Source organism: Chaetura pelagica, unplaced genomic scaffold, assembly GCF_000747805.2.
Source record: "Chaetura pelagica isolate M959 unplaced genomic scaffold, ChaPel_1.0 scaffold344, whole genome shotgun sequence".
Taxonomy (NCBI): domain Eukaryota; kingdom Metazoa; phylum Chordata; class Aves; order Apodiformes; family Apodidae; genus Chaetura; species Chaetura pelagica.
Genome location: NW_009953098.1, coordinates 1708300 through 1723164, shown reverse-complemented (window position 1 = coordinate 1723164; position 14865 = coordinate 1708300). Strand labels below are relative to the sequence as shown.

General features: G+C 44.2%; 1 protein-coding gene across 3 annotated transcripts in view; it reads right to left on the bottom strand.

Moving 5' to 3' along the window:
* The window catches only part of GABRQ (gamma-aminobutyric acid (GABA) A receptor, theta), a 72065-nt gene that overhangs the window by 25294 nt on the left and 31906 nt on the right, over window positions 1–14865 (bottom strand). The window contains exon 1 of one of the 3 annotated variants that reach the window (XM_009997091.1): window positions 6879–6902. The exons of the other annotated variants lie outside the window; for them this stretch is intronic. The gene's annotated coding sequence lies outside the window, so the exon portion shown is untranslated. Of the gene's footprint in view, window positions 1–6878; window positions 6903–14865 lie in introns of those variants that run through there. 3 annotated transcript variants of the gene reach the window in all.

Below are 14865 nucleotides of genomic sequence, written 5' to 3'. Positions count from 1 at the left end.
TGACAAACTAGAGGGCAGGAGGAGGCTGGAGAGCTTGGGTACCAGTTAAGGCACAGTAAGTAACAAGGGCAGCATTCTGCAGAGAGCAGCTTCAGTCTTTAAGTGGAAAAGCCACCTAAGGCACTCCTTTGTACACAGTGACACATTGTTGGAGTCCCTAGGCTCAAAGATGCCCCTTTGGAGGACAGCATCATGTTTCCCTTTCTGCTCACAGCAGTGAGAGAAAGGTTCTAAAATTAAGAAGCCCCCCCTCTTCTCCAGAAAGAGCTGCCCCTCTCCTGCAGTCTCATGTCAGCACGCTGAACACAAACATGGTACATGTCCCAGGTGGCATTTTTACAAATCTGCTTGTGCCAGTTTTGGAGATACAGTTATACTATGTCAGACTAGAAGACTTTCTACCTTAGTATCCTGTCTTCACTAACAATAAACAGAATAGCTGGGAGGAATATAAGCAAAACAGGGTCTCTGTTGCGATACTTAATTCTTCAGCTGTTTGAGGCTTAAGGATCTCCTGAGCCAAAGCTGGAACCTTCTTCACTGAAAATACTCAGTGTCTCTTCTGAGAATTTGTCTTATCTCAGAATATTCAGTCTCTTGGCATCTGCAATCATGTGGTAGTGAGTTCCACAGTTTAGTTCTCCACTGTATTTACATCAGTTCAAAACAAGTAAATACCAGTGATAGTCTTTTCTGATTCCCTGTAGTGCTTGTATTAGGTCAGAAAATAATCCTAACCCTACAGTACTCAAGCTTACAGGGTCCCACACCCTTTTAGATACTTAAGGGCTACTGAGCTGAACACAAATAACTACCTGCACTCTCAAAAGTAGTAGAAAGGCTCCAATAGAGGCAGGAAGCACCAAAGGTGGGGAGTGAGAACTGTTGTGTGGTTAAACACAGAACAGAGCTGCATGATGGCAGTGTCTTACATTCTGCTGTTGGTTGTTGGACAAGCACAGACCGAAGGCAAGATAATGAAAACAGATTTCCATTGTGCCTGTGGAATTGGCTTTTACAAAAGCATGAAGTCAGGAGCTTCACAGTATTTTGGAAGGTCTAGGCACTAACGTGGAAAATGCAGTCCAAGTCATAAAAGGAAGTGACTAGCAAGAGAGAATAGCCCAAGGATGCAGAACATCCTGCTGCAAGGCAGAAGCCCCAACTTCCAACAGAAAGTCACCAGAAGCATCCCTCCTGGGCAGGCTGCTTTGTAAACCCTCAGCACATCACGGATCATTGGCAGGTTGGGTCAGATCATTTTCCTTTGTGCTGTGACCTATAGAGTCCCCATATGAAATTTGTCCAGAGGCAAAAGTGTGCATGCTCATTGTGAGCTACACTAGACTTAGAAGACAGGATTAGAAATGGAAGGAATAATGTATGTAAGGATCAAGTCTTTGCTCAGAACACAGTATTTCTGACAACAAGGATATCTCCTGCATCTAGTCCATTTTTGTGGATCACAAATTACTCAGATACCTTTTAGAGGGGCTTTGAAATTGAAGGTGACTATTCAAGCTGCTACTGAAGGTTACATTTCATCAAACTCTTATACTGAGAGCAACAACTTTTCTGCAGGGGAGAGTGCACACTGCTCTTCCACTGCTGCATGACTTTGGGCATAGGAGATAAAAGGTTTTACAAGTTGCCTCTAGCATTAGCTGTGCCACTTTTCCCTCCATATCCCCTCCACCCCAACTTTGACAAAGCACCTCCTTTTGGAAAAAATGACCAAATAAAAGTCCTTCCCCATATAAGCAAATGACATATGGTCTCCTTGTCCAAGATCACAAAAGAACATTAGGAAAGCCAAGATGCTCCAGAAAGAGGGAGAAAAATGGAACATCTGACTTAGTAAAAACCAAGCTGCCATTGCCAGAGACTAATGAACAGTTTGTTGGCTTCAACTTCTTTGATGATTAAACACCAGCAGCTCCTGTTCCCGTCATTCTTGGGAGAGAAATTAAAGGACAAAGTAGTCCTCAAGTATGTTTCCTTTTAAGGAGGGGGTAGGGGAAATAAGAGGAATTCTTTTTAAGGGGAGGAAACAGGATGCCTCTGCAGCCAACTGCAAACAATTGTCACAGTGTAAAACCTACAGAATACATGAAGGACAGAGCAAGGCTGCCACAGGTTTTCCTTAGTGATCTTGAGAAAATTACCCTGGGAAGGGGTTATCCATTTCCACACAGGTAAAACAAGAGGTCCTAGGCCTTGATGAGCGTCAGTTAACCTGGCATATGCAAACAGCTGCCAGCAGTCCTTCCAGCTCTAAGACTGCACAAAGTCTGTCCAGACTCTCACCTTTGCTTAAGGCAGGAGGTAGCAGGATCTTGTACTTACTGTACTATTCACAGGGAGAGTATTCTGCCAAAATGCTGCTTTTAATTTCTCCTTTGGTGCTAGTGCCCACTTTAAAGGTTAAAGTTCTGCATAACAACCTTTACACATAAAGTGACTCCTGTTTTAGATACTGCCCTTCTCCCTGAGTTTCAGTGTAGCAGGTGAGAAAGCCACAGACTCTTTCCAGCTCCCCTATTTTTTAATAACCAGTTGTCAGCACTGACTTGGGGATCAGGAAGAGCATCTCCCACCTGCAATCTCTCTGCCAGTAATGCAAGCAGACAGGAATGTGTTGGCTTCTAGGATATGCTCTATGCTCTTCTGTGCAGCAGGTCTTTGTGCTCTTGAACTCATTTTCTTTAGGACCTGAGAAGTACTTTGTATGGAGATGTTCCCCTCACTAATCTGATCTACTTTTGCAGTAATTTGCATGTGTTTAATTGCTGAATGCATGTCCAGAAACTGGGACAGATACCAGCTATGTCCTCAACAACCAGAGGTGTGCAAGCAAAGTGTCACTTTGTTGCCCTATTTCTCTCCTGCCATGCCCGATCCCTGCAGCACCTGGAATGGTGCTGGTCCTGCAGGTGTAAGATAGAGGACGTATGACATAAGCACTGATGTGCCCATGACAAGTCTTCCAGACTTCAGAGCCTGTGCATCAATGGTCTGTCTGAGTAGCAGGCAATGCCACATGTCATCTGCTTAACAGCCCCAGTCATGCTGGAAGCATGAGGTCAAGAGGAGAAAGCCAGAACTGCTGGGTACAGGGACAAATATCACCTGCACTGAGCACATGCAAAACAGCAACCTTGTTCAGGGCTAGAGGCAGCAATCCTGAAATCACCACCTGCAGCCTGACATCTTCCTCAGGCAAGCTCTTAAAAAACAATGCCAGGCAGTTTCTATTCTTAAACCATAAAATCTGTGAACTCCTGCATACCATTTCAGGTCTGATCTCACTTGGTTTCCCATGAACTAGTAGCTGGGCAGAACCCAGAGCCCGTGGTACCCCCAAAGCAAGGTTGTTTGACCTTCCCATTTCTGCATCACCAGCTAGCTTTCACTCCAAACCTCACCACAACCTGAGAAATTATCTCTCCCAGAGAGGAACAACTTAAATGAGAAGTGGTCAAACTCATTTTTGGTTCCTACACCTCCTCATGCCAAAGTACCACAGCAGGGCATGCTTTGTCCAGACAGCCAACTAAGGCCAGAGAAGCAAGGCCATACATTCATTTCAGAAAAACATGATGCATGAATTTGAACAGTTTTCAGGCAGAAAGTCAAAGGGATGGTGCTTACACTACCCTCTCACTAATAGATGGGCTGGGAAATGTTAGGGATTCATTGTCCTACCAGGGGACCTAAAACCAGGTAAGATGCACACCTATACAAGGAGGAAGCTCAAGATGAGTAATTTCTTCCAGGAAAATGATGAGTTAGAGGAGTGACTGGCTTGAGACAGTGCAGGGAGGGCAGCCTGCTGCCCTTTCCTCCATGAGAAGTATGATATATGATTTCTCAGGTAAAGTCTGTCCCAGGAATTACATGGATCCCAGACAGTGCAGGTAACTTGCTTTTTTGCCTTGTGGAGATCCTTAAAGGTTTATTGCTTACATCTATGTTCTGCTAGCACATCAAATGTCTCCAAGTGGCTTCATCAAGTCTCCCCAAATTTCTTCTCTCTTTTCCCATATTTACTTAAGGCATAATCCTAACCATTTAGTGGATTCTTTTAACCTCTCTCTAGACATGCACAGGGTCACCCACTACCACAGTGTGAGACACACAAGCATTAATGCACCATCTCTTGGGACTCATAGAGAAGTGTTATGATCATGCATTGCACAGCAGTGAAAAGGAAGCTGAGGGCATGCTTATATAACAACAAGCTTTCTGGTTTGAAATACTTGGTAATTTAAGACAAATGACACTGCCATAGGCTTCTGTTGACCCGTGACAGAAAAAACATGTTGCTTTCAGAAAGGTCAACTTTACCTTCTGCTGTTTGCCTGCACTAATGCAGTGTGCTACACAACTGCCTTCTGCACACCTACAAGCCATGGGACAGTGCTGGTGCCTTTATCCCACCTCTTCTCTTCCTGTCCCACCTAGCTTCTCCCAGCTCATCTTTTTGTACTTTCCCAGCACTGTCCTCACTGCTTTCCAGCATGTGTTTCCAGTGCCCTCCTGCATACACATATGGGCGTATCTAATATACACCCATTAAAGCTCAAAAATGTTCTTAATAATCACTTTGTATTTAATTAAACATGCAACAACTAGCCTATTAGAGTAAATTAAATTTGAGTGAGATGTTTAAACAGTGACTAGTGAAGATATCAGTTTCTAAAGCCCTCAGAAGGAAGGGGGAAGCGAAATGGAATATGCCAGGGGAAAGTAGATGCTGGAAGACTGGTTATGCTTCCTAAACATTTTAAAAGGGTCTTCACAGCCTCTATGTGTATAATCAGAGACTTTTCACTTGGTAGAGACTTTCTTACCTCTTGTTTGCTGAGAGATTTTAATTTCTGGTGGTTAAAACTCAATAGGCTTTTTAGCAGGAGCAACCTGGTAACAGAAAAATTTAATTTCTCCAAAACATTCCCAGAACTCTTCACTCTTCTTTTTAAAATCTAAATGAAACATCCACTTTACCTTGCCAAGAGTTTTATTGGACACCAGTCCAGTCAGGATGTACCACAAGCAGGAAATGTTCTGCAGCCCTACACATAGATACTGCCTAGTAGAGATCACAAGGCTGGAGGAATGTGGAATTAAAGCAGTTAAGGGGCTTAGTAGCCCATTAGAATTAGATACTCTAGAAAACACCTCTGGGTATCAATTTTAAGTCACTCAGTTTTAATTCTGTAGGAGACTTTGGGCACTTTCACCTATGCCTCATTTTCTCTTATCCATAAAAGTAAGACACTGATGCTAACCTGCCTCTGTGCTGCACTTTGGAATCCACACATCTCTAGGCAAGTGCTGAGTGTGTAATGAACAGAAATGAGTTTTTCACCCTGAGGGAAAAAAGTTAAATACAGCTTGTGGCAGTCAAGACCACCAATGCAGTTTGGGGCTGCATAGGCAGGGAATTGTCTGATGAATGAGACGATATTACTACTTTGCATGACAGAATAAAATGCTGTATATATGGCCCTGAAAGCTGAAATCATGAGACTCTGTAACAGTATCAAGGCACACAGTGCTTTAAAGACATTGTTTTTAACTTGGAGAAGGAAGGTTTGATATTCCAGGTTCTAAAAACTGCCACAAAGATGTCATTTCCCAGGAGGTAGCCAGAGGCAAGGAAATTTTTTAAATTATGTAAGAAGCCTAAAAAGTCCCGGGTGAAAAAAACCCCTCAACTAGGCTAGCAAAGATTGGTTTGACCAAAGGGTTAGAATGGTTTTTATTTCCTGTAGAAATAAAATTTTGACTATGTAGGAAGGACAACTGGGAGAAAGCAGATATGATGATGAAATGCAGAAGAGCAGAACATACTTCTGGCAAGACAGTTCACTTGGGTGTCCTAAGGGCAGAGGATGGCAGCCCTGTGGTTTGAAAAACAGGGCCTACTTTTCAATAGGCCCAAGCAAACTGCATCCAAACTATTGCACTTGAAAACCCTAAGACTTCTGCACCCAGAGAGACAGTGCTAGATCTGAGGTGACTGCTTCTAGAGAGGAATACTCTGAACAGCCACATATGTGGCCCCTACCCTGGCAGGCTCAGTCACCCTTAGAGAAGAGGGCTGGCAATGAGCTCTCTCAACTGTGGTGTGAGCAGAGCACTGTAGAGCTGTGCTGGGACAAGCAAAAAGCACAGGAGTGTCAACTAACCTGTTCTGGGAAACAACTTCTACTCTCAAGGGTACTGACCAGAGGGTGTATCATGGATTTAGTCTACAGCTGCCTCCATCCATGGGTTAGTCTGCCCTTGCCTTTGCCAGGGTAAAGCCAAGGGAGCCAGTCCAGGCTGACACCACAACGTGGCTCATGCCATTGTTCTTCCACTTGAGCAATCCAGGCCTTGGCAGTGGGATCAGAAAGCTGATGATGGACGAGTGCAGTGTTCTTAACTGACAATAGCATTCCAAATGCAGCTGCATGAAACACTCCAGATTCTGCTGAACAAGTCAAGCTTATTACAGGATGTATGAAGAAAAGGGAGATTTCAGCAGGCTGTAGAGGTCCAGAAACAGACTTTGACTTCGTGGCCAACTGGATGGCAGAGAACTAGCTGCAGTCTCTGTCCATGCTGAGTGAGTGCTCTCTGCAGTACCAGGACCAACAGTCCTGGAGCCAAGGAGCTCTATTTGCAGAGCTGGCTGAAAGTTATTGGCAGGGAGCCCATATGAGCTCGGTAAATAAAGTATCCAGATAATAAAAATACCCAAAGGCACTGTTTAATTTTTCTGAGGGTTCTGATACAGCCACGAATATGGAGAAGGAATAGAAATCTTGCAGACAGGAACAGGAGCAGAGGGCAAAGCCATCCTCCCAGAAGAGTGGAACACAAGCCACCTGGTAGGTCTGATGGCTCACAGCCCATAAAGCTAAATACCTGACACTCATTTGTGGGGGTACCATCTGACCAGAAGGGCTCTCCTCTGCAGTCACACTGAAGTTAAAGGAGATGCTGTGGTACCAGGTTGCTGCACTGGGAAAGGGAGATGAGTTCCAAACTGAAAGCAGGGAGGACGTTTTGGGTTTGCTTCCCTCTTCACTAGAGCCTCAGATGGGAGCTCAGAGCACCCTGCAAAGAGGGGGCAAAGCATGTATAAGAGGACATGCTCCAGTCTAATGATCCCCTGCACCCTGGCATAGACAGCAGGAGGCCAGTTGTGCACGTCCTGCAAGTAGTGACATGGAGAGGACTAGTGGGTCTTGCCTTTTCCTCCTTCCTCAGCTATTTTTTCTGGCTGGAGCCAGACTGAAACACCTCTTGTAACAGGGCAGCAGGGACTGCCCACATTTCATCCCACATTTGTGCACACCCTTCTCCAAAATGATCTCCTTCATCTGACTAGAGGACCTTTCTGGATCTCCAAACAGCTCAGCAGATCCTCTTCCTTTTACCATTCCTTTTCCTTGAATGTTCATTTTTCTCTGTAGCCTAGCAACTCAGCACAGACTCAGAATATTAACAGCTCCTGTCCCCACACACGATCTTCTCCAGAGGCCTGAAAAATGCAATAGCAGGAAGGCTAAGAGGGGTAAGAGCAAGCACGAGAGATGTAGGCAGCAAGCAATGAGCTCTACCAGCATTCAGAAACAGCAAAGCTATTCAGCTGCCTTATCTGTCACCTTCACTTAACATGTACACAACATATAGAGCTATATATAGCCCCATTTATTTACATATTCAAATAGCAACATGACACAGAAGCACTTGTATTTGCATCTAGGCTCTATATTAAGGTGCTGGCACTCTTGAGCACGTACCCTCTCTGTTGCTAGATGCTTTAAATGTATATATGACAGGATGTCAGAAGGTCAGATTCTCAAAATCTTATTTGGCTTTCAATCAAACCAGATGAAGCTTTCACTTGTAGGAAGATACTTGAATATTCTGCAGTAAGCCTCTCCAATGCTGCAGCATTGCTGTTGAAACAGGTGGCAGTTTCAAACACTGCTCTCAAATACAGACAGCTTTATATATATAATGTAGGGCAGCAGGGACTGCCCACATTTCATCCCACATTTGTGCACACCCTTCTCCAAAATGATCTCCTTCATCTGACTAGAGGACCTTTCTGGATCTCCAAACAGCTCAGCAGATCCTCTTCCTTTTACCATTCCTTTTCCTTGAATGTTCATTTTTCTCTGTAGCCTAGCAACTCAGCACAGACTCAGAATATTAACAGCTCCTGTCCCCACACACGATCTTCTCCAGAGGCCTGAAAAATGCAATAGCAGGAAGGCTAAGAGGGGTAAGAGCAAGCACGAGAGATGTAGGCAGCAAGCAATGAGCTCTACCAGCATTCAGAAACAGCAAAGCTATTCAGCTGCCTTATCTGTCACCTTCACTTAACATGTACACAACATATAGAGCTATATATAGCCCCATTTATTTACATATTCAAATAGCAACATGACACAGAAGCACTTGTATTTGCATCTAGGCTCTATATTAAGGTGCTGGCACTCTTGAGCACGTACCCTCTCTGTTGCTAGATGCTTTAAATGTATATATGACAGGATGTCAGAAGGTCAGATTCTCAAAATCTTATTTGGCTTTCAATCAAACCAGATGAAGCTTTCACTTGTAGGAAGATACTTGAATATTCTGCAGTAAGCCTCTCCAATGCTGCAGCATTGCTGTTGAAACAGGTGGCAGTTTCAAACACTGCTCTCAAATACAGACAGCTTTATATATATAATGTGTGTATATATATATATACACACACGTGTGTGTGTATATATATATAAAGGCTGTAGGAGTTATACCTGTGTAGATACCTCAATAAAAGCTTAAGCAGAAGAAAAAAAAAAGAGACATTTTTTATCCTGGCCAAAGTTTTCTGCAGTAGCAATTCTAACTACTCCAGGAATGCTGGGGTGCAAGCTGAAGTGGTTCATACCACCACCATACAACACTGACATGTTCAGATCTAAAGATAACTTGGCTGATAGAGGAACAGATGGAGCCCCGCAATGCATAGTGCTGTTCAGCTGAAAGCACACTGGAATCTATAGAGCCACAGACTGTCATCCTCTCCTGCCATGGGGCAGAGTCACCTGTGAAATGCAGAGTGAACTTCACCTCTTCAGTCAGAGTACAGAAATGTTCTCATTTGGGATATTAACTAGTGAGCAAAACAGGTCAACTCTTTTTCTTAGTACTTGAGCAAGGTTGACTCAACCTTCCTTAGGCTTGAACTTGTGACACTGGAGGACTTGCAGAGCTGCTCCTTAGGGATAACAGCATCATGGAAATGCACAGGAGGGAACAATTTGCAACATGCATTGCCACCATATGTTATTTGTGCTGCAAAACCCAAAGTCAAGCTAGGAACCAGCCAGTCTGCCCAAGAGCTTTCTCATAACCAAGAGCTTTCTCATAACCAGTTATGCAAAGATCTTTCTGCAGACTCTCTCATTAAGATATTAGATAAGTGCTACAAGATCCCTAGGAAGAAACCAGCATGGTAGAATAGAAAGCCTCAGAGGAACAGAATAATTCTCTAGTCCTGCAATTCATGGTCTTTCTTCTACCAAGGGTTTGTTTCACCAAGGTTTCCACAGTTCACCAGTTACTGATCTATGTAGATGGCAAAATCATGTAGTGCAATTAGGCCAACAAAAGTATTTCGTTCAAGGCCATCATTAATGTTCAAAACATCAGAGCCCTTCAGCACAATCATAGAAGATCTCTTCATAGGGGAAGCAATAAAGACGTCTCCTCTCACATAAGGAGACCTGCAGGCAGTGCAGGGACAAGAACCCAGCAGGACTGCTGCTTTACCAGGCTGCTTTCAGCTGTACATGCACTGAGTCCTTGAGACCTCTATCTCAGAAGGAATTGCTGGTCCTTTGTGCAGGTCCCAACTTTCAGCTGGCCACAGCATTTGAAGAGGCTGCCTGGTGATCTTTGGGTTGTTACTTAGCAACTTGACTCTGAGATGTAGTGAATGCACTGGGCTGTCTGCAGGCAAGCAACACCAGGACCAAGGGCATAAGGAGAATTTTGTCACAGGAATGGGATAATCTGTGAAATATTATGGAAGACAGATAAGATTTTTTCTCCTCTACAAGCTGCCATAAATGCTGTAAATATTGACATATGAGTCACACTGACCTATTTTCTGATTTTTCAGCTGAGACAACCTCTTTGCAATCAATTTCAAAACCAATGAAATGGGAGTACTCCAGGCCACTTTACAAGTTTGCTTTATTCTTAACTACTTTGTGCAAGAACCCTGTCTGCCTGTGGAGGGAGCATCCCTGTCTTTAGGGCAGAAAGGGGACCATTGCTCCCCAAACCATCACACTGCTGAGCACCCCTGAGGCCAGATGCTTTACTTGTCCTCATGCACTGCCTTAGTCCAAGGGTTCTCTCAGCACCATCAGTGGGATTTTTGTTCAAGAGAAGCATGATGTGATGAGAGCAGCTACCCACATCTGATTCTTGACTTTTTAGACTGTATCAGTGCTGGTGAATGTCACCCTGAGCCTCAGCAGTCACAGAATGTCACCACTGCAAGGATAGACAAAGTAACCTCAATTCTAGCAATGACAGATAAGGTGGGTCCCTGACATACCTTTTGTTGCTAAGATGTTTCTAGGAGATCAATAGTTTTCTGCTCTCACCATTTGTCTAGATGAGCCACAGAGAAGGCAGTTCTACCTCCTGCCTGCGAAACAGACCAGCTCAAAGGTGCTATGTCTAGAGTGGTTTGGAGGTTACTTCCCACCCTGCTACAACCATCTTTTATTTCTCCAAATGTCCCTCTGGCAGAAGGAAAAAGCATCAAGATGCTTTCCTTCAGCTAGCCAAGGGGTTATGTGTTTATGCAGAAGCTACTTCCTGCTGCTGGAGAAGCATCATGGAGGTGACCATGTATCTGATGGATCCTGTGCACAGGAACCTGCACACCCCCATCCTGCAGGACTGCCCTTTGCATCCCCTGCTAACTCTCCCCTTCAGGAAAAAGCTGTTTCACACATACAGAACTGCCACTGATGATGCCCCAAGCAACAGTCATCAAATGCATTACATCCCTGCTCACCAGGACTTGAAGTGACATTAGCTGCATGACCAAAGCTGTAGTGATACAATCATCAGCAGAGGAAGATGCAGACACTTGTCAGCTCTGAAGAAACCTTCCATCTCAGCTGCATGTTTGCAATACCTTAGTTTAAATCCCAGAAGCCTCTAGCATGTGAGAAAACCACACAACCCCTGCCTGCCTAGGGACATCTCACCCTAAGTCAGAGATGTACCATCTTACCCTGCCCCATTGGTGTGACCTGGCCCTTCTCCAACACCAAGGCCCCACAGCATCCTCAGCAGCCTGCAGCAACCCAGCAGGGCTACAGCCTCTGCAACAGTACACCAGCATTAGCTCAGAACCAAAGCTGCCTCTCTTAGTTTTATTGTATTTGGCAATCTTCAGTATTCAGCAGCCTTAAATACCATGATACAATGTACACACACACACTACAGTGTCACAGGGCTGGAGATACCTTAGGCTACAGGGAAACTTTCACAGCACTCGAGTGTCATGTCATACTTGTATCTCATAGCATATAGCTCCAGAAACCTCTGACTGTAGGATTTAAATGCTTTAACCTTTGATTTTTAAAAGTCTTTGGATACTCAGGGACATAGAATAGACTGACTGGAAAACATCTGTATGTAATTTTTCCATTGAAAATAAATGACAACAAAACAGAACACTTTCAATGAAGAATAAGAAAAATGCTGATGCATTTGAAGAGAATGTGTGGTAGCATAAGGTACAATACAATAGTAGAAACCTCTTCTTAAAAGTCCTGGGTTTTAAAGCTCAAGACTTCTGTACCAATGGTGGATCCTGTGCACAGGAACCTGCACACCCCCATCCTGCAGGACTGCCCTTTGCATCCCCTGCTAACTCTCCCCTTCAGGAAAAAGCTGTTTCACACATACAGAACTGCCACTGATGATGCCCCAAGCAACAGTCATCAAATGCATTACATCCCTGCTCACCAGGACTTGAAGTGACATTAGCTGCATGACCAAAGCTGTAGTGATACAATCATCAGCAGAGGAAGATGCAGACACTTGTCAGCTCTGAAGAAACCTTCCATCTCAGCTGCATGTTTGCAATACCTTAGTTTAAATCCCAGAAGCCTCTAGCATGTGAGAAAACCACACAACCCCTGCCTGCCTAGGGACATCTCACCCTAAGTCAGAGATGTACCATCTTACCCTGCCCCATTGGTGTGACCTGGCCCTTCTCCAACACCAAGGCCCCACAGCATCCTCAGCAGCCTGCAGCAACCCAGCAGGGCTACAGCCTCTGCAACAGTACACCAGCATTAGCTCAGAACCAAAGCTGCCTCTCTTAGTTTTATTGTATTTGGCAATCTTCAGTATTCAGCAGCCTTAAATACCATGATACAATGTACACACACACTCACACTACAGTGTCACAGGGCTGGAGATACCTTAGGCTACAGGGAAACTTTCACAGCACTCGAGTGTCATGTCATACTTGTATCTCATAGCATATAGCTCCAGAAACCTCTGACTGTAGGATTTAAATGCTTTAACCTTTGATTTTTAAAAGTCTTTGGATACTCAGGGACATAGAATAGACTGACTGGAAAACATCTGTATGTAATTTTTCCATTGAAAATAAATGACAACAAAACAGAACACTTTCAATGAAGAATAAGAAAAATGCTGATGCATTTGAAGAGAATGTGTGGTAGCATAAGGTACAATACAATAGTAGAAACCTCTTCTTAAAAGTCCTGGGTTTTAAAGCTCAAGACTTCTGTACCAATGGAAGATCCTTTGCAGGGGCATATTGCAACAAAACTGTTTCTGAATGTTATTGCAGGCATACAGAGGGTCTGCTAGAGGGTCCTTAAAGGCTATTGCCAAAGCTGCACCAGCTCCAAGGAAAAAAACAGGTTTTTGCAGGCATAATTTGACTACAAGTTGGACATCATGCATCCAGATCAGCAATTCTGCATGAATATACATTTTCCTGCCTCTTCCCTGAAACAGCCTGAAAGCCAAGAGCTCTGACCAGGGTGATGTACAGGTGAAGAGGCTGCTGTGTTGTGTACCAAGGAAAGCCTTTTGCAGGCAGCCCAGCAATCCACCCTCTCTTTTGTCAGCTATGCCCAGCATACAGCAGAGACAAGCACATAATACTACTGTGCATGGTTACACTGAAACTGAGATTCAACCAGTGACTGCATTTTCATATTCCATGGAAAACAGAAGTGCAAAGCCTGATCAGGACAGATTCCACTACAAAGACTATTTCAAGCTTGCCTAGTAGATGGAAAATTTGACACAGCGAGAAGAGTGATGCCTCACTGCTGATGGCATGACAGGTTGTAGGATGAACTGTGCTAGTGAAGAACATCCTTACATACAACCTGATCCACTTTCTTTTGGGTTAAAAGCCAATTTTAAAAACCTCACAGCACATTGCTGCCTTAGAACATGCTTTACATCTCTGCTGAACAGGGAAAACTTCTTTATCAAACAAGACAGCTTGTTTTTCAAGTAAGCCTCAGGAAGCTGGGACATGATGCTTCTTTCCACAACCCCAATGAGACCCAGTGCAGGATACCAGTGTGAGTGCAGCTACTCCAGCAAGAAGCAGTGGGGCAACAGGTGTGACAGGAGGAGAGAGCAGGGTGCAATGAAGCAAAGCATCAAGGTCAGCTTTGCCAAGCATCCTGCATAAATCTCTACCTGCACTGCAGACTGACCCGCAGCAAAAGGTATTGCCAATCCCACAGGCATCATTCCTTTAACACATATTCTTGCAAACATCCCTATTTGGAAGATGTTTTTCTTACACCAGCCCTCTACAACAATCTTCTTGTAACTTTTCAACTTGTCACCAGGTTTATAAAACTTTAAAGCGAGTGCCATAACAAACTGAAACAATGTTATTGCAGATGTAGGAGAGCATCTTGGGATGAATAAATTATAGGAGCCACAAAGACATCACAACTGCAACGGCTGGATGCTCCCAGCTGCCTGAGGTGTGCAGGCACATGGGAAGGAGCAGGTTTAGGACTGCACAGATCATAGGGTAGGGAAGCTGAAGTGTTACGAAGTGTAACCAACTCTTATTTCAAGTGCAGATCAAACTTCTGGTTATTTTCCTTATTGAAACAGCTCATTAATGCTTGAGGAGAGTCTGAACTCTCTGGTACTAGAAAAATGTGTCTCCAGAGGTAACTTAGAGAAAGAGAGAGGCTACAGTTGGGAATATTAGCTTCTAGTCCCACCATGCAGCAAGCACAATATATCCTGGGAAAGCTGGTCCTCAGCTGTCTGTTGTAAGGACATGCAAGACTCAAGGAAGACTTCCAGTCCTTCTGCAGCCATTGGTTCTAGATTGCATCAAAATTGGATCCAGCAAAGCAGGTTGGCTGAACCAGACCATTAAGCTGATGGTGACTCTGGGCAGCATTCAGGACACGTAGCACAAGGACAGAAATCTGCAGTGACCTGATCTCCACACTTGTCAGTGCTCTTCATTTTCCTGGGTCAGAAGAACTGCCAGACTCCTCAATAACTTGGGTATCATACTAAGAGGTCTGAACATAGCATTGTCCAAGTACCACCACACACCAACAAGCAGCTGTGAACACAAGCATGATGTTCCATACTTTCTGCAATTCAACCAGTTGTAGCAAAACAGCATTTACCAGGTAACTTATCCAGCCTGTTTCTCCTCTGAGAACTAGGAGATGCCATCCTTCCATTCTTTGCAGATCATCTTAGCTGCTGAACATCATGATGAAGACATTTCTCCTTTCAGCCTGC